Source organism: Paroedura picta, chromosome 18 (genome assembly GCF_049243985.1).
Source record: "Paroedura picta isolate Pp20150507F chromosome 18, Ppicta_v3.0, whole genome shotgun sequence".
Taxonomy (NCBI): domain Eukaryota; kingdom Metazoa; phylum Chordata; class Lepidosauria; order Squamata; family Gekkonidae; genus Paroedura; species Paroedura picta.
In genome coordinates this window covers 12,890,333-12,908,970 of record NC_135386.1, presented here as the reverse complement: position 1 = coordinate 12,908,970, position 18,638 = coordinate 12,890,333, and the positions used below count along the sequence as shown (strand labels likewise).

General features: G+C 47.5%; 1 long non-coding RNA gene across 1 annotated transcript; it reads right to left on the bottom strand.

Annotated features, from left to right (window-relative positions):
• Positions 1 to 354: 354 nt before the first annotated feature.
• Positions 355 to 752, bottom strand: LOC143827731 (uncharacterized). Its single transcript, XR_013227396.1, has 3 exons — positions 685 to 752; positions 530 to 598; positions 355 to 398 (listed from the first exon to the last, which is right to left on the bottom strand). It is a non-coding gene; the product is annotated as an uncharacterized LOC143827731 (long non-coding RNA).
• Positions 753 to 18,638: the final 17,886 nt, after the last annotated feature.

Here is an 18,638-nt window from a genome sequence, read left to right as displayed (position 1 = left end):
GTTTTAGGAGTGTGGGGTGAAAGGTGTGCGAGTGTAAGGAGTCACACTGGAGTCTTTTTCAGAAAATTTGCAATAACATTTTATTTTCAAAAACAGTTCAAAAAAATTAGGGAATGTAACTTGGACCCCCCCCACCACCCCCACCCTCCAGGAAAGCCAACTTTTTTTAAACAAATGTATATATTTAACAGGGATAAAAAATTAGGGAATGTAACTTGGACCCCCCCCCCACCACCCCCACCCAAAAACACACACAGAAAACAATACTCAGGTCCCACTGCTCCCCTCACCAGCCCCTTCCCCTCCGGCCTCCGCCATCTCCCTCACTCTTCTGCACAACCGTCCCATTGTTCCCCTGACTTTACGGCGGAACAAGTCTTCGTCCTCCTTCTTCTTAACTGTGTGGGGAGGGAGAACAAGTACACATTAGTGCCACACATATTTTCCAATCTGGAGTTTACATGGATACACTTTTTAGTGGCCTTAGCCACAGTGTGAGGAGAGTTGGGCAGTGGGGAACATAACCTACGTTCTTCCGCCTCCCTCTGCTGCCTCTGCCTCTCCATCTCCCCTTTTAGGTCAGCCACTTCTGCCTGCCCTGCAAATGGGTTCAAAACAAATGGTAAGCCATATATGTAGGCTAAAGTCACACAACCCACACCCGAGCACAGGTGCAGTACTCACAGTCCCTTCTCTGCTGCTTGACTAGCCCCTCCAAGGATGTCACCCTGGCCTCCATGGCACGCATCCTGGCCTCCATTGTTTCTGCTATAGAAATCAAATAAAGAATTCAATCACACTTCAAATGGAAGCATCATGGCAGGCTCCCTTATGGCTCCATGGGGGTACACACACATGGGTCTCCCTCAAAGAAATAAAACTCTCACCTGCAGCCTGTCCTGAGGTGGAAGGTCCCTCTTCCTCCCCTTCCTCACGCTCAGGTAATTTGGCCACGGCAAGTTTGGATGGTGATTGTGTAGCTGGGCGAAGAAAAAGAGAAATCATAAGTAAAAGCACACAAACCAAAGATAAAACACAGCTGATGGCCACACCACAATCAGAGCCAAAGCGCATTACCAAAGTGGTTCGACAGTACTGGCGGGCTAAGTCAGAGGGAGTTGACAGCATCTTCACACTTTCTCGAATATCATGTAGACAGTAGGGGAAAGAGGCTGCTAGACATTCCATGCATGCTTAAGGGTAAAACATAACGAGGGCAGCACTCACCCATATGCCTCCTCATCTCCAGGGGGGGCTTCCCAGCCTTCTCCCATATCTGTACCATCAGATCGTGGAAGACCGTTCTCCCACTGGGCTGCGGAACCCCCCCCCACTGTTCTAGACTATTTAGGAAGTCCAGCTTCACCCTCTTAAATTTCGTCCGGACCTGCTCCCAGGTCCGGACGTAGCCCCTCTCCCTCAGCTTGGATGCCAACACCAGGTAAGCACCCTTGGTGTGGCAGTGGGTGCTGGCCATAAGGCGGCCAACGCTTTTGGACTGGAGAACCAGCTCCAGAAGTGCCTCAGCCTCGGTGCGCTGCCAGAAGGAGCCCTTCCGTGGCTTCGGCATCTTCGGAATGACGGTTAGGCAACGAACATGCGTTGCTCCGAGCGACCACCCCAATTTTAAATGTATCAAAGCCGCCCACCAATAAAATTATTCCTTGGAACATCAGTGGTTTTATCCTCCAGTTTGACAGGGGTCGCCAATACTTCCTGGCTACCCGCCTCCCCAACCTTTCCCTGTTCTGCGCTTCCGTACTGTGTTTGTCAACTTCAGCGTGGAGTTAGCATGAAGGGTGCTTTTGGACCAGAGATTCCCCGTTTTTTGGCTGGCTAAATAGACAAACCGCACAAGACAAGGTTAAACAAAGAACATAAACCTTTATTTTACAACAGAGTAGAAAAAAAAAATCAAACACGCCTCCTATTTCTGTAGAGGTGGGTGGCTATAGCGTCCCGAACCTTGCACCCCTCCGCATAGATCCTTTTTTCCCTTGCTTCAGGGATGTCTTGTGTGTCCTCAAGGACTACAGGATCAGGTTCATCCACAGGGAAGGGGATGTTATGTCCCTTGTCCTCGCAGATGTTGTGCAAAATGACACATGCGATGATCAGCGGAGTCACATTGTCTATATGCACATGGAGTCGTGACATCAAGCAACGGAACCGTGACTTCAAACGTCCAAAGGCACGCTCCACTACATTCCTTGCCCGGGAGTGACTGAGGTTGTAGTGGCTCTGCACGTCTGTCCTTGGCCGCTTATAGGGAGTCATGAGCCAGCGGCGTAATGGGTAGGCTCCGTCCTCGAGCACCATCCTCCGTCCTCGAGCACCAACGCCGGCACACGCACGCCCTCAATGGTGGCGGTGGGGTTTCCTGGAACAAAGACCCCTTCGTCCATGGCTTTCCTGAGGTTAGATTCCCTGAAAACAAGGGCATCATGCCTCCTGCCACTCCACCCCACCTCGGCATCTATAAACCGTCCGGAGAAGTCCACAGTTCCTTGCAGGAGAACAGAACAAAAGTCCTTCCTGTTCCTGTACTCCTTTATGCTTCCCCCGGGTGCATGGATAGGGATGTGGCTTCCATCGACGGCCGCAAAACAATGCGGGAATCCAAGCCTGGCAAACCCGTCCATACTCTGGAATAAGGGAAAAAAACCATGGCATGTTAGCGTGGGGTGCATCGCGTATTCGTTGCTCACCTGTCAAACAAGAAAAAAAAATTTAAAGGGAAAAGGGCATAGAATGACACTCACCGCTCCAAGGCGGTCTCCGAGGCACACCACTTTGCTGAACAATTCCGCCTCCATGGCGAGGCAGAACTCCTTAAGGATATCGCCAACTGTTGTGACTCCGAGTCCGAATTGCTGGGCTACTGTCCGGAAGTACTGAGGGGTGGCCAAGTACCACAATGCGGCTGCCACCCTTTTTTCCACTGGAACGGGGCGCCGCATGCCAGTGACTTGCCTTTCCATGCGGCCATGTAGAGCCTCCACGAGTTCAAAAAATGTTCCCCTAGACATTCTAAAGTTGGCAATCCAGTGGTCATCATCCCAGCGAGACCACACAAAATTTTCCCACCAGTCAGAGGATCTTTTGTCCACCCAGAACTGTCTGGGGAACCGGACCTCTGCCAGAGCTTGCCAGTGCTTCTTTGCCGCCATAGTTGCCCGTAGAGAACGTCTTCTACTGGTGGTCATCGTTCCGGCAATACGTTCTCGGTAGTCCTCGATAGCAGCCCTCCTATGCCGCACGGTGGTATGGATACGCTGGACTACCGCAAGCATCTGAGCCAACAATTGAAAAATAATCCTCTCCATTGCAACGTTAACCTGTGCTGCGGGCAGTAGGCTACGCAAACAAAGAGTGAGGCCGACCACGTGTCTGCCTAGGTGCATATAAGCAGGTAACCTGTGGGCGTGTACTATGGGCGGGGATTAACCTATCAAACATATCAATGCATCAACCTCTGGTTCATAGAAAACAATAGAAAACATGTTCCAACGGCGCCAATGATTTGACGATGACGCGTTGCTACGGGGTTTCCTGGGTTTTTTAAAAAAAAGGGAACCCCGACAAGTCCGGCTTTAGGGTCGAGGTCAAAGGTGTGCCTGCAGTTTGATTGACGGGCACGGGAGGCCAGAAGCGCTAAAAAGGGACCTCCTTTGTAGCGATAAGACGGAGACCGGAAGCCTGTGGGTTACGAAAGTGACGAGAAGTGAAAGTGCTAAATTCCGCAAAAAACGCAGCTGTGCGTTACGGGCACAGCTAGTTACATTTCGCTAGTTAAAGTAGCGATTTCGCAAACAGCAACCAAATAGCCACTTTGAGCTCTGTGCGAAATGGCCCACAGTTTTCACTGAAGTCGTTGGTAGGGCTTGACTTTGAATCCTGGGCTTGCACTTTGCAGCTTTTTCCTGTCAATTTTCTCTTGGGAATTATGGCCTATATGTCTACATTACAGTGAGAAAGCTGGATAGTGGAGGAGCCCTGAAATTTTAGTGCTGGGTGTGTTTTTTGGAATTGTAAGTAGAGATACTGCAAGCTGCATTGACTGTGAGGTGAATGTTCTAGCAGAACTTTTGTGGCTGTCCTCTGCTCATCAGTCTATGAGAGCAGCCTGGGCTGCCATTGACAAAGCGGGGGAGTGGGGGGGGGGAGATGCAATGGGGAATCATGCGTGGACAGGCCCTTTGGCTGTTGGGGAGGGCAGTGTGAGCAGCGGCGCTTAAAAGACCTGGCCTCTTTTTGCGTGCGATGCCAGAAAAGTGGCCGCCCACCCACCCTCCCTAAACATTTCCATGTATTTTGGTTCCTCTAGTTGGCCAGTTTGTTATAAGGCCATGGGTAGCTTGTTCTTAAGGTTTGTTGTTTGTTATAAATTTTGTCACAGTTTGTGGGGAGGCAGGGGGAGGAGTCCGTTTGGAAGGAAATTTCGCCCTGCATGGCAAATTTCGAGGGGTAGGGAGCCTCCCTAAGAGGCTTTGGACCTGCAAGCAAACACTGACCCAGTTGGGAAGGAAGAGGCTCACAGGGCCAGGGGGCCTGGGATGGGCTTTGAGGAGATCCTAAGTGGGACACCTCCCTGGTTAGAAAACCCAACAGCAGGGAGACCTGTGTTCCTGATTGGAACCAGCACAGGCTGCTGGAGGTGGGTGTAGACGTAGTCAGCTGACTACCGTTTGCTCCAACCCCCCTCCATGCCAACACTGTTAAAATTTGTTGAAATAAACCTGTGACCTTAATTTGCTAACTAGAGATTGCTTGCGCATCGTGCGAGAAAGCTGGATAGTGGATTGCTTACTTTTTCCATCTTGTCGGTGTCTAGGTTTTCTTGTAGAGGCAGAATGAGGCTGGCAATATGACTTTTTGCTTTTTTCTTCTATTTTGGTAAAGTTGGAACAATGAGGAAAATTTGTCACAGGGAAAATTTTTAAACTCGATGTCTCTGTGTGTGTGCTGTTTAAAGTTTTAAAAGACGAGTGCCCTCAGGAGGAGACACCGTGTTCAGCAAAGAAGTGCCTGTTACTTTGCACGTGGACATTTCAGCAGAAGTAGAGTGAATCTGGAGCAGGGAAGCTTGGGAGTATGCAGCTCTCCTGAAGCTCTTAGGGCAGAGTGAGCAAGAGAGAGAGACAGAGAGAGACAGAGAGAATGCAAGGGCCAGGCTGGCCTCCTCTTTCCCCTTACAGCTGATCCTGTGAACCATTCCAGAAAAGTGGAGAAAGTACTCCTTTTGCTGCATTGGGGTGATTGGTGTGTCCAGAGGCTCCTCTACTGGGGCGGCCAAGCCCCCCTTGGTTGCAGCTTCTGGCTGTGAGCCAGGGAAAGGAGCACAAAGGTTGGCCACAGGAAGTCACTGATGCTGCCGAGTGCCACCGGATTCAGCTACCTTGCACTGCTGCTGCAAGCCAGCAGATCAGTTTGTATTGTGGTGGCAGAGCCCCCCCTCCCACCATTTGAAGGACCAACCAAACCTGTCCAAGTGAGAGAGACAGCAGCAGCAGTGCAGGGGAGCTGAAGCCAGCAGAAGAGGGGGTAAACTAGGCAGTGTCTGCTCTAAGCCATGCTCTCAATCAGACACTGCGCCAGGGGAAGTCTAGGCCACCCCAAAGGAAGTCAAAAGCAGAGAGAACCTGTATATGTGGAGGTGGGGAATTGAAGACCATAGGGTATGTCCTCTTCAAATGTTCACTTTATACGAGAATACAAAATAAAACCATCACCTCCCTCTTACCACGGATTCCTGGTGACTCTGAGGAAGGGAAAATTAGGAGCCTGCTTTCCGGGGGAAATAGTGAGGTCACCAAGCAGCCAAATTCTGTGCCATAGCATGCAAATTATGACAGAACTGTGCTATCGGAAATTTGCCTTAGGTAATCTTGATGTCCCCCTTCAAGGATCGCTGCCTTGTTGTGGCAAGGGGGCTTGCGTAGTTCAGTGAAGCTATGAGCTATGCCGTGCAGGGCCACCCAAGACGGACAGGTCATAGCTGAGAGCTCTGACAAAAGGTGATCCACTGGAGAAGGCAATAGCAAACCACTCCAGTATCTTTGCCATGAAAACTCTATGGACAGTTCCAATAGGCATAACGATATGACGCTGGAAGATGAGCCCCTCAGGTCGGAAGGTGTCCAATATGCTACTGGGGATGAGCAGACGGCTAGTACGAGTAGCGCCAGAATGAATGAAGCGGCTGGGCCAAAGCCGAAAGGACGCTCAGTTGTGGAAGTAACTGGTGGCGAAAAGACAGTCCGATGCTGTAAAGATTTTTATTCCATAGGAACCTGGAACGTCAGATCCATGAATCAAGGCAAGCTGGACGTGGTTAAACAAGAAATGAGAAGACTGAACATCGACATTTTAGGAATCAGTGAACTAAAATGGACAGGAATGGGTGAATTTAATTCAGATGACCATCAGGTATACTACTGTGGACAAGAATCTCGCAGAAGAAATGGAGTAGCATTCATAATCAATAAGAGAGTAGGAAAAGCAGTCTTGGGATACAATCCCCAAAATGACAGAATGATCTCAGTTCGAATCCAAGGCAAACCATTCAACATCACAGTGATCCAGGTCTACGCCCCAACCACTGCTGCTGAAGAGGATGAAGTTGATCAGTTCTATGAAGCCCTACAACACCTTCTAGAAGCAACGCCCAAAAATGATGTGCTTATCATCATGGGGGATTGGAATGCTAAAGTAGGAAGCCAAAAGATAACCGGGATAACAGGCAAGTTTGGCCTTGGAGTACAAAATGAAGCAGGGCACAGGCTGGTAGAATTTTGTCAAGAGAATACAATGGTCATAGCAAACACTCTTTTCCAGCAACCCAAGAGACGACTCTACACATGGACATCACCAGACGGTCAACACAGAAATCAGATTGACTATGTGCTCTGCAGCCAAAGATGGAAAAGTTCTATCCAGTCAATAAAAACAAGACCAGGAGCTGATTGTGGTTCAGATCATGAGCTTCTTGTTGCAAAATTTAGGCTTAAATTGAAGAAAGTAGGGAAAAGCACTAGGCCACTCAGGTATGAACTAAATCATATCCCTGACGAATACACAGTGGAGGTGACAAATAGATTTAAGGAATTAGATCTGATAGACAGAGTGCCTGAAGAACTATGGACGGAGGTTCGCAACATTGTACAAGAGGTAGCAACTAAAACCATCCCAAAGAAAAAGAAATGCAAGAAATCAAAATGGCTGTCTGAGGAAGCTTTACAAATAGCTAAGGAGAGAAGGGAAGTGAAAGGCAAGGGAGAAAGAGAAAGATACACCCAATTGAATGCAGAATTCCAGAGAAAAGCTAGAAGAGATAAGAATGCCTTCTTAAATGAACAGTGCAAACAAATAGAAGAAAACAATAGAATGGGGAGGACCAGAGATCTTTTCAAGAAAATTGGAGATATGAAGAGAACGTTTCATGCAAAGTTGGGTATGATAAGGGACCAAAATGGTAGGGACCTCACAGAAGCAGAAGAGATCAAACAAAGGTGGCAAAATTATACAGAAGAACTATACAAGAGCGAGCTTAACATCCCTGATGACCACAATGGGGTAGTTACTGACCTGGAGCCAGACATCCTGGAATGTGAAGTCAAATGGGCCTTAGGAAGTCTGAGCAACAATAAAGCTAGTGGTAGTGACAGCATTCCAGTTGAACTATTCAAAATCTTAAAGGACGATGCAGTAAAAGTGCTACACTCAATATGCCAGCAAATTTGGAAAACTCAACAATGGCCACAGGATTGGAAAAGGTCAGTTTACATTCCAATCCCAAAGAAGGGCAATGCCAAAGAATGTTCAAACTACCGCACCATTGCACTAATTTCTCATGCTAGCAAAGTTATGCTCAAAATCCTACAAGCTAGGCTCCAGCAATATGTGGACCGAGAACTTCCAGAAGTACAGGCAGGATTTCGAAGAGGCAGAGGAACTAGAGATCAAATTGCCAACATACGCTGGATCATGGAGAAAGCTAGGGAGTACCAGAAGAACATCTACTTCTGCTTCATTGACTATGCTAAAGCCTTTGATTGTGTGGAGCACAACAAATTGTGGCAAGTTCTTAAAGAGATGGGAATACCAGAGCATCTTATTTGTCTCTTGAGAAATTTATATGCAGGTCAAGAAGCAACAGTGAGAACTGAACATGGAATCACTGACTGGTTCAAAATTGAGAAAGGAGTTCGGCAAGGCTGTATACTGTCGCCTTGCCTATTTAACTTGTATGCAGAGCACATCATGAGAAATGCGGGATTAGAGGAGTCACAAATTGGGATCAAGATTGCAGGGAGAAATATCAACAACCTCAGATATGCAGATGATACCACTCTAATGGCAGAAAGTGAAGAGGAACTAAAGAGCCTGTTGATGCGGGTGAAGGAGGAGAGTGCCAAAGTTGGCTTGAAACTCAACATCAAGAAAACAAAGATCATGGCATCCGGCCCTCTCAATTCCTGGCAAATAGAAGGGGAAGAAATGGAGATAGTGACAGATTTTATTTTCCTGGGCTCCAAGATCACTGCAGATGGGGACTGCAGCAAAGAAATTAAAAGACGCTTGCTCCTGGGGAGGAAAGCTATGGCAAATCTAGACAGCATCCTAAAAAGCAGAGACATCACCCTGCCAACAAAAGTGCGTTTAGTCAAGGCTATGGTCTTCCCAGTTGCAATGTATGGCTGCGAAAGTTGAACCATAAGGAAGGCCGAGCGTCAAAGAATTGAGGCTTTTGAACTCTGGTGCTGGAGAAGACTCTTGCGAGTCCCTTGGACTGCAAGGCGAACAAACCAGTCAGTCCTAGAGGAGATCAGCCCTGACTGCTCTTTAGAAGGCCAGATCCTGAAGATGAAACTCAAATATTTTGGCCACCTCATGAGAAGGAAGGACTCCCTGGAGAAGAGCCTAATGCTGGGAGAGATCGAGGGCAAAAGAAGAAGGGGACGACAGAGAATGAGGTGGATGGATGGAGTCACTGAAGCAGTAGGTGCAAACTTAAATGGACTCCGGGGAATGGTAGAGGACAGGAAGGCCTGGAGGATCATTGTCCATGGGGTCGCGATGGGTCGGACACGACTTCGCACATAACAACAACAAATCTTGATGTGTTTTTATAGTTTTATAATGTTAAATGTTTGTTTTTAATTGTTTTTATTGGTGAACACTTGTCCACTACCATGATTTGTTGGATTATGGGTTTGTAAATTGTGTGAGTTTTGTAGCTGGCCTGGAGCCGTATTTTAATATATCATCCTCACCCCCAAGGAGGAGATTCCGGACACACCGTGCACCCAGATTGCCAACAGGGAAGGAAGAAGAAGAAGAATTGGTTCTTATATGCCGCTTTTCCCTACCCGAAGGAGGCTCAAAGCGGCTTATAGTCGCCTTCCCATTCCTCTCCCCACAACAGACACCCTGTGAGGTAGGTGAGGTTGAGAGAGCCCTGATATTCCTGCCTGGTCAGAACAGTTTTATCAGTGCTGTGGCGAGCCCAAGGTCATCCAGCTGGTTGCATGTGGGGGAGCGCAGAATCGAACCCGGCATGCCAGATTAGAAGTCCGCACTCCTAACCACTACACCAAACTGGCTCTCAAGAGCACTTTCCCCACCTCTCTGGGACTTCATGCAGGATTGGCTGCAGGAGAAGAGGAGGAGGGGGTCATTTTGCCAAGCTCAGCCCTATTCAACCTGCACTGACATGATCTCTCTCACACACACACTCACTTGCTCTGCCCCAAGGGTTCAAGGAGAGTTGCAGACTTCCAAACCTCCCTGCTCTAGATTCTGATTCTGATGAAAGATCCACTTATGCAAAGAAAGGGGCACCTGAATTGTTTATGGTTTCTCCTCCTGAGGACATGGAACTTTTAAAACTTTAAACAGCACACACAACCACAAAAAATGTTTAAAACTTTCCCTGTCACATAGTTTCCCATCATTTCAACTTTAGCGAAAAACTCATTGTGCTAGAGTCTAATCCCACTAATATAAAATAGATATTAAACTGATATGCAACAGTGGAACAAGTACACAAGGAATGACAAAATGGGTGGAGTGGGAGGAGCAACCTTAATGTGGCATTGGAATGACCTCCAAAGGGCAGCAGGGCAGGCGGAAATGCCCAAGGACTACATCTGCACATCCTGAATTCAGCATGTTTCCTAAATGCGAGGCAAAGTGTATGGGAAGATGAAAATTATGACCCAAGTGATAAACTGCTTACAATAAACTCATTGCTTCAAAGCAGGCCGGGGGAGGGAAGAGAGAGAAAGCAGCATTTTTCTATCTTTTTCTAAGAGAGCATCCTCAGAATAGGATGGAGAGAACATTATCTCTAAAAGCGTATGCATCATCCTCTTAAAATGTTAATACCCCCATTTGGAGTGGAATGAATAAACCCCTACAAGTTGGATTCAACTAGTGCTAATGAGTAAAAGTGCAGGCTTGGAAAAATAAAAACACCCCTAATAAAAAATCCTTGACAAAAAGGGGCCTTTTTTCAGGGGGAGGGGAAAGAAAATGTACGTCAGTATTTAAAAATGGCTCTATTAATGTGCTGCGAACAAAGGGGCTGTTTGCTTGAAAGAGCCAAATGATTTTTTATTCCGGAGCACTTTCGTTTTCAAGGGGATAATAAAGAAGAGCTTTGGCAAACCCTTCAAACTGAGAGGATGCTGGATGAAAAATTCACGAGCCTTTCCTGCCAATTTGCCAACTCCACCATGGGACCTTTTTTGAGGAGAGGTATCTTCTGAATAGGTTGACAATAAGTTGCTGGCATGCTTGTTTTTAACAATAGAATCAGCTTGCGGCCTAGGATCGTCTCAAGAAGCCTAAGGTTTGTTGGGCGGTGGGATGGACCTCATTTCAGAACAATACAAAATGGTGGTGGTTTCCATGGCACAGGAGACTTCTTTGTTAGGCAGGGACTGGATTGAACACTCCACTTGCATGAGAAGAAACTAACCTCTGCTCACATAAGGAGAGCTCTGCGAGTTCACAAACTGTTTATTCCAGCTGTAGCTAGGCTACATCACAACTCTGCAGTGAACAGGTATATCTGGTGCACAGGCTATGTTTGACAGCCACGAACATTTGTGAGTCAAGTTACAGATCTCCTCAGTGAACTGAGGCTGTTTGAGGTTTCCTAGCTAGAACCCAACCCCCCCCCCCATCCCATACACATAAACCCTGGCTGGGGTGGGGGTTCTTCAGTCCCCATACCCGTAACCCTGTGATGCTTAACTATGGGAGAGCCAGCTTGGTGTAGTGGTTTAAGAGCGAGGACTTCTACTCTGACAAGCTAGGTTTGATTTCCTGCTCCCAAGGTCACCCAGCTGACTGCATGTGGAGGAGCTATCCAACTCCCTGCCCTGATAAATTTATTATAACCGAGCAGTAAGATCAGGGCTTTCTCCAGCTCACCTCCCTCACAGAGAGAAAAGTGGCATGTAAGAACCAACTCTACTTCTTCTGGGTGACCTTGGGCTCAGCACAGTCCTTATAAAGCTGTTCTGACTCAGCAGAAATATCAGGGCTCTCTTGACCTCATCTACATCACAGGGTGTCTGTTGTAGGAAGGGAAGGAGACTGTAAACCGCTTTGATACTCCTTCAGGTAGAGAAAAGTGGCATATAAGAACCACTTCTTTATCAGCCTCACCTCCCTCATAGGGTATCTGTTGTGGAGAGAGGAAGGGGAAGGAGACTGTAAGCCACTTAGAGACTCCTGATAAAGTGACATATAAGAAACAACTCCTCTTCTTCCTTTTTCAAGAAAACTTGCAACATCAGCTGCAGCATCGTGTCTCTTCCAGATGCAGAGAATATTGATAAGGATAATCCGGGGCCTGGGGACCAAGCCCTCTGAGGAAAGACTAAGGAATGTTCAGCCTGGAGAAGAGGAAGTTGAGAAGGGACAGGATTGCTGTCTTTGAGTATTTGAAAAGTTGCAAGGAAAGGTTCCTGTTGGCAGCAGAGGGTAGAACTCAAAATAATGGAGAAGTTGGTTCTTATATGCCGCTTTTCTCTACCCAAAGGAGTCTCAACGGCTTACACTCACCTTCCCTTTCCTCTCCCCACAACAGACACCCTGTGAGGGAGCTGAGGCTGAGAGAGCCCTGATATTACTTTATCAGTGCTGTTCCAAGCCCAAGGTCACTCAGCTGGTTGCATGTCATGGAGGACAGAATCAAACCAGATTAGAAGTCCACACTTCTAAACACTACACCAAGCTGGCTCTCACTATCTGTAACTATCCTCTTGTACTTTACATCACTTTGAAGTGGTCGAAACACCCAGGCTTCTGTAGTCAGACCTATAGCTGCTGTTCCAGTTTTATCCCATTAAGATCAGCTTCCTTTGCCAGACAAAGCCCCGTCATGCATGAAAATGCATCTCCTTCCCCTTTAAGGAGTTTACTGCCTCAGTGACCTTTATGTTCAACAAAGCAGGCATTTTAATTCCCTGCACTGTTGCTCTTCTAAGTGGTTTCTCATTTGACTGGCATTATCGAATGAGCTTTGTGCATTGGCAGGCTCTATTAAGATATCAGGAACTGGACTGGAACTGTCTTTCCCATGGACATTATTTGTTTTCCTTGCTGTTATTAAGTTACAATGAAATGGCCTCACTATCTGTTCAGGGCACAGATTCATAAGTCCAGGGGCAACCCGGAGGGGGGGTGAAAAGAAACAAGGAAATCATTTGACCCAACTCAGATTTGCTTGTAGAATCTGGTGAACTCCTCCAAGTTCAGGGACAGAAACAATGTGTTTGAATGGAGCTTCCAATACGCCACACCTTGTTCCAGCAACAGAATCCCATAGCCGAGAAAAGTAGGTCTCCTAGAGGCTCAGTAAGTTATGATTTGCATGCAGAAGGTCCCAGGTTCAATGCCTGGGTTCTCCCATTAAATAGAAGAGTTAGCAGATCTGTCAAAGGCTTTCCTGAAGAGCTGCTTCCAGTCAGAAGAGACAATAATGACCTTGATAGACCAAAGGTCTAACTCAAAATAAGACATTTCATTTTTCTCTGGCCTTTGACCTTTGACCTCAGGATGGTATTTGAAGTTATCCCTTCCTGTGATGCCTTGAGAAGCAGGTTTGGTTGAAAGAACATGACAGTCCCAAGGTAACCCCAATATACATTATGTCATGTTAAAGGTCTCCCAGATTCTAGTCTGACACTTTAACTGCTAGGCCAGTGGTCGTTAAACTGCGGCCCTCCAGATGTCCATGGACTACAATTCCCATGAACCCCTGCTAGCATTCTCCATGGACATCTGGAGGGCTGCAGTTTGACTACCCCTGCACTAGACCATACTGAGTCACCATGTTTTGCTCACCTTTGCCCTCCCCCATCTGTTGTGATCTTGGTTCATACAACGAAACCAGCTGGTAATTTATTTATGCACTTTATCTATGGTCTGCCTTTTTCCCAATGGAGACGTTAAGTGGTTGACAAAATTCTCCTTTTTTTCCATTTCATCCTCCTCATAACCAGACAGTGAGGCCCAAGGCCACCCAAAAAATTGTCCAGGCAAAGTCCAGGCAATCACTTTGCCTGGACAATTTTTTGGGTGGCCTTGGGCCTCATTGTTTGGTTATGGGGAGGATGAAATGGAAAAAAGGAGAATTTTGTCAGTTGTAACCCTAGGCTAATCCAGAAGAAGTTCCTGGCAGTTAGAGTGGTTCCTCGGTGGGTCAGGCTTCCTTGGGAGGTGGTGGGTCCTCCTTCTTTGGAAGTTTTTAAGCAGAGTCTAGATAGTCATCTGACAGAAATGCTGATTTTATTAACTTAGGCAGATGATGAGTGGGTGGGCAGGCAGGGATGTGCCAGGGTTTGTCTCTTGTGCCCTTCCTTGCATACCTAGGGAGTTGCTGATCGCCACTGTGGGATGGCAGGTGAACTCCCCCCCAGGCCAGGCTGGATTCTGGAGAATTTGGTATGTGGTGGGATCACTTGGGCATGAAATTGGGGTCACCGTGGGTGGCAGGTGAGTTCCTGCAATGCGCAGGGAGGTTGGATTAGATGACCTTGGAGGTCCCTATGATGCTATGATTCAGGCCCCACAAGGAAGATGATCACCCTACTGGAGCTAAGCATGTCAGGGCTACCTGGCCATCCTGGCCCTATCTGCTCAGTTCAAAGTGCAGCTTGTAAAAAGATGAACTTCATTACCAGCAGGAATATTAGACAGGAGGGACTCAGGGTTTGTTTCTGTCTATAGCTTGCCAGGTAAGGTGCCCCACAATGGATCTATTTACATGTTTCTGAGAGACTGATTTTTCCCAAAGCTCTTCTCTATCAAGTGTTTGCCTATTATTTTTTTAAAGTTAGCTGTGGGGTAGAGAGGCCAATATTTTTTGGGGGGGATCAGCCAAACCTCTCAGATCGCATCACATGCAAAACCCTCCTCACTTTGCTGCAATAACAAGAGGGCGGATGTTATTTTTAAAAAAGTCCTTGGCATTATCGAACGCCACCCTCACTTTTAACAACAAATTTTAACTAATTAGTCTTTGCACAGGAAATCAAATGCAATTGCATGAAGACTCAATTTTCCATTCAGCAGAGGATCTGACCTTTCAGGAGTGGAGAAAGGAAATTATTTTTAATTAATATGATTAATCATTTCCTGTTGTTTCCAGTTAATTGGTTTTGTCAAAAAAAAAATAAAGCAAGATGGAGAGATGGTGGCAAAGGCTGGGCAAGAGGGGTAGGGAGAGGTCAGAGCAGAAAGGTAAGAAGCAGCTGGAGCACTAAAAGCTCTTAACCTCTGTGGACCTTCTTGGACCAAGAAGCACCTTCTTTCCCCCTTCATTTCACCCATATTTTGTGCAAAAACATTAATTGGCCCAGGATCCAAAATTGGCCCTTGACCCCATCCTCCCCATCCTCATTATGTTTTGTAAACATAGATGGCTTTAGAAGGAGGTCAGGCAGAATCACGGCCAAGATGATTAATGGGAACCATTGTCCAGCAACATCAGGGGAAGGAAGGCCTTGGCCTCCATATCCTATCAGTTGCCCCTTCAGGGCAATTGGTTGGCAACTATGGGAGACAGGATGCTGGAGTAAGCAGACCACTGCTCTGAACTAGTGGAGCTCTTCTTATGTTCTTACTTTTAGTAAAGGCCACAATAGGAACCTCCAGATGGGGCCAAGAATTCTGGGATTACATCTCCACATTACAGAGATCAGGTATCTTAGAGACATGACAACTTTGGAAGGCAAACTCTATAGTATACCAGTGAAACAGACATCCTAGAGTTGTCATGTCTCCCTGAGACATGACACCCCCCTGAGCATCTTCCACTTCCTAAGCTCTGCCCTTTCCGGCACTTCCCTCAAATCTCCAAAATTTTCCTAAACTGGGTTATCAGGATGTAGCTTTCTCATAAAAGAGCAGGCTTTCTGAAACATGGGGTTTCTTGCCAGCCTTGGAAGGGTTTCCCAGATGAGTGGGAGTTAATCTTGTTTATATTTTTACATTTTGCTAAACATTATTTATTTTTATACTTACATTTTTATCCCACCACTCCCAGCATCGCTGGCCCATGGCAGCTCACAACATATATGGTCATATTGATCCGCCACCCCCAAATGGTGGATGATGGACCTGGAGGGGGTGGGAAGAGGAGGGGCCCCGGGTGGGCGTGTCCACAGCTATACTACCCAACCATATTCTACTCATCGTGTCACTCATCGTTTCTCAAAGACTGAGGAATATTTCAGGGTTTCATGGTAAAAAAGCTGGGAAAGGCTGCCCTAAAGAACCAGGACTTCCTGGTACAAGCCGGAAATGAGATTGTGAAGTTGCTCTCTTTCCCCACTTTTTGTTCCCAGGCTAACAGCCTTAACTAGATCTATTCTTTCCAGGGGAAGGAAAATGCTCTGAAGGAAATACCTCTTACTTCCCAATGTGTACTAGAACGGATGGATGCCAGCCAGTACAAGCCATGTTGCAAAATGATGGGGATGGGGTGTAGTCAGGGAGCAATCAAACACAATTAGCACAGCCCAAGACTGCAAAGTGCATTACAAAATGCACTTTGTTCCCCATTTATTTTAACGTGTCATTTACTTTAAATTATTTATGGCCCTACTTAGTACACTCATAAAGGCTCTGCAGCATATTGTGTTAAAAGTAATGGATTCTTAGTAATACAAAACCCAGGTTATTAAATTTTGTTGAAAAATGGGAGTATATTGGAGGACATCAAGGGTATCTTTGGTTAAAGATAATTGGATCTGTAGTACAGTCTGAGAGACACAACTTGGACCTCTTGCTGTAGTACATTATCCCTCTCTGCATATAAAAAGGTACCTGTACAATCCTTCCCTTTTGATGAAGGCACAGGTAATGAATGTAGCTTACCACCCATTTTACCAGGTGAAGCTGCTAGGACCCATTCTGGCCCTGGGAGATCTAGTCACCGTGATCCACGCAACAGTTATCTCCAGAATGGATTTCTGCTGCTTGGTCTATGAGAGGCTATCCTTGGCTCTGGCCCGGAAATTACAACTAGTACAAAATGCTACAATTCATGTCCTCACACCATGGAGGGCTCATATTCAACCTGCCTTCTGACTGTTGCATCGGTTGCTGGTTCGGAGCTCATGGAAGCCACAGAGATCACAGAGGCTGCGTGGGGGAGGCCAGCATCATGGTAAGCACCACGGCAAGCAGAAGTGGCAGCAGCACATGCGCATGCACATGTGCATCACTGCTACCCCTGCTTTAGGGGTCGCAGCATTAGGGTGGTTGAGAACCGCTGCCTTAGGGTGTGAACTGAACTGGTGGGGGGAGTGGTAAGAACCCCCTGGTCTGCATGTTCAAAGTGCTGTTCAATCCACAAACTATTTGCCTCTGAGCTTTGCCATATAAGTAGAAGTTCTCATTTAAGGACAGTTAGGTGTTGGCATTCTGTTCTATATGATTCCCTACCCACACTGCATCTTTTATAGGTGCTTATAAACATGCATTACAACATGCTCAGTGCAGAACGAGGTGATATAAAACCCCCATTCTCTTTAGAGTTCTCCTTTTTAAAATTCCATCCTTAAGCCTCGGCTTTACCCCCGATCTCACACCACTGGACCTGTCATCAGATTTAAATAGGGACTGTTAAACTGATTGCTCAGAGGAGATAGAGAAAGAACCTGGCACAGCACTTTAAAACAAAATATCCTAATAAAAATGGCATCTCATTTACATTTTATTTTCCATGCACATGCAAGATAAAGACAGTCCGATGATAATAAGGGAAAGAGAATGGAAGGGGGGCCTTAATTTTGAATACTGTTTTTGGAAAATACTGCTCATGTTAGCAAAAAAAAAAAAATCTTCCGGTAAGTAATTTGTGTACAGGTGGCAGTAGTAGAGATGAAAAGAAGGCAAAATATCTATACATAAGTTCTTCACAAATGACACCCAATGGGTGTACCCAGAACTGCTCAACAGGGCGGGCCCTGTCCGGGATGAGGAAGGGTGCCGATAGGGTACCTTCCCCCGGACTGACAATCAAAGGGGCCAATCGCGCCTGCCGATTGGGTCCTTTGATTGTCAGTCTGGCAGCAAGGGACCAATGGCAAGCTGCACGCAGCGTGGCTCGCGATTGGATGCTTGCCGCGGGACTGACTAATTGGGAGGTGCCAGCAGAGCCGCCAGAGCCGGTGGAGACACCCGCATTGGAACCGCCGCTCCGCCCGCCGCCGGAGCAGGCCGCGGTGCCGGTGGAGCTGGTGCGGCGGCCTGCGGCAACGGCAACGGCAACGGCGGAGCTGGCAGAGCTGGCCGCGGTGGCTTGCGGAGCCAGCGTTGTGGACAGTGGCTGGGGAGTCGCCTCCGCTGACAACTACGATGGTGGAACTGCTGGAGCAGGCCACGGCGGCAGTGGAGCAGACCGGCGGCAGACCCGGGACAGCCAGCATTGGCGGCAGCACGTCCGCCACCAGCGGCGGTGCAGCCATCGCCGACTGCGCGGCCCCACAGGACAGCGGCGGCAGCGCAGGAGCTGTAAACGGCGGACCTGGCGCCAGCGACGGCAGAGCCACCCTCGGCACCATGGCTACCGATGCTCGCCACCCGCACCCCGCCCGCACACACACCCGCCGACTCCAGTCACGCAGGTAGGCCTTGCCGCGAGGGGGGGGGAGCTAGCGCCCACTGTATCTCGAGTACAGCGGGCTTATTTTCTAGTAGAATCATAGAGTTGGAAGGGGCCATACAGGCCATCTAGTCCAACCCCCTGCTCAACGCAGGATCAGCCCAAAGCATTTGTTTATATGTGTTTATTAGGGATGATCAGACAATCACCAGTACAGTACAGTTGTTTTGTTCCTGGTGAACAGGGGGGCATGTTTGCTAAGCAGTTTTGTATGTTGGCATACAGTTGGAGTCTGTTTGTCAAGTTACTGTTCATGTTATCAGCTAGGCACTAGAGTTCAAAAGAGATATTGGACTGTGTTCAGAAAAGGTTAACTAGGATGGTCGAGGGGTTGGAATCAGTTCCTTATGAGGACAGGTTGAGAGAGCTGGGCATGTGTAGCTTGGAGAAGAGGAGGGCAGAACCAATGGGTTGAGATTAATCCAAATGAATTTTCAGCTAAACATCT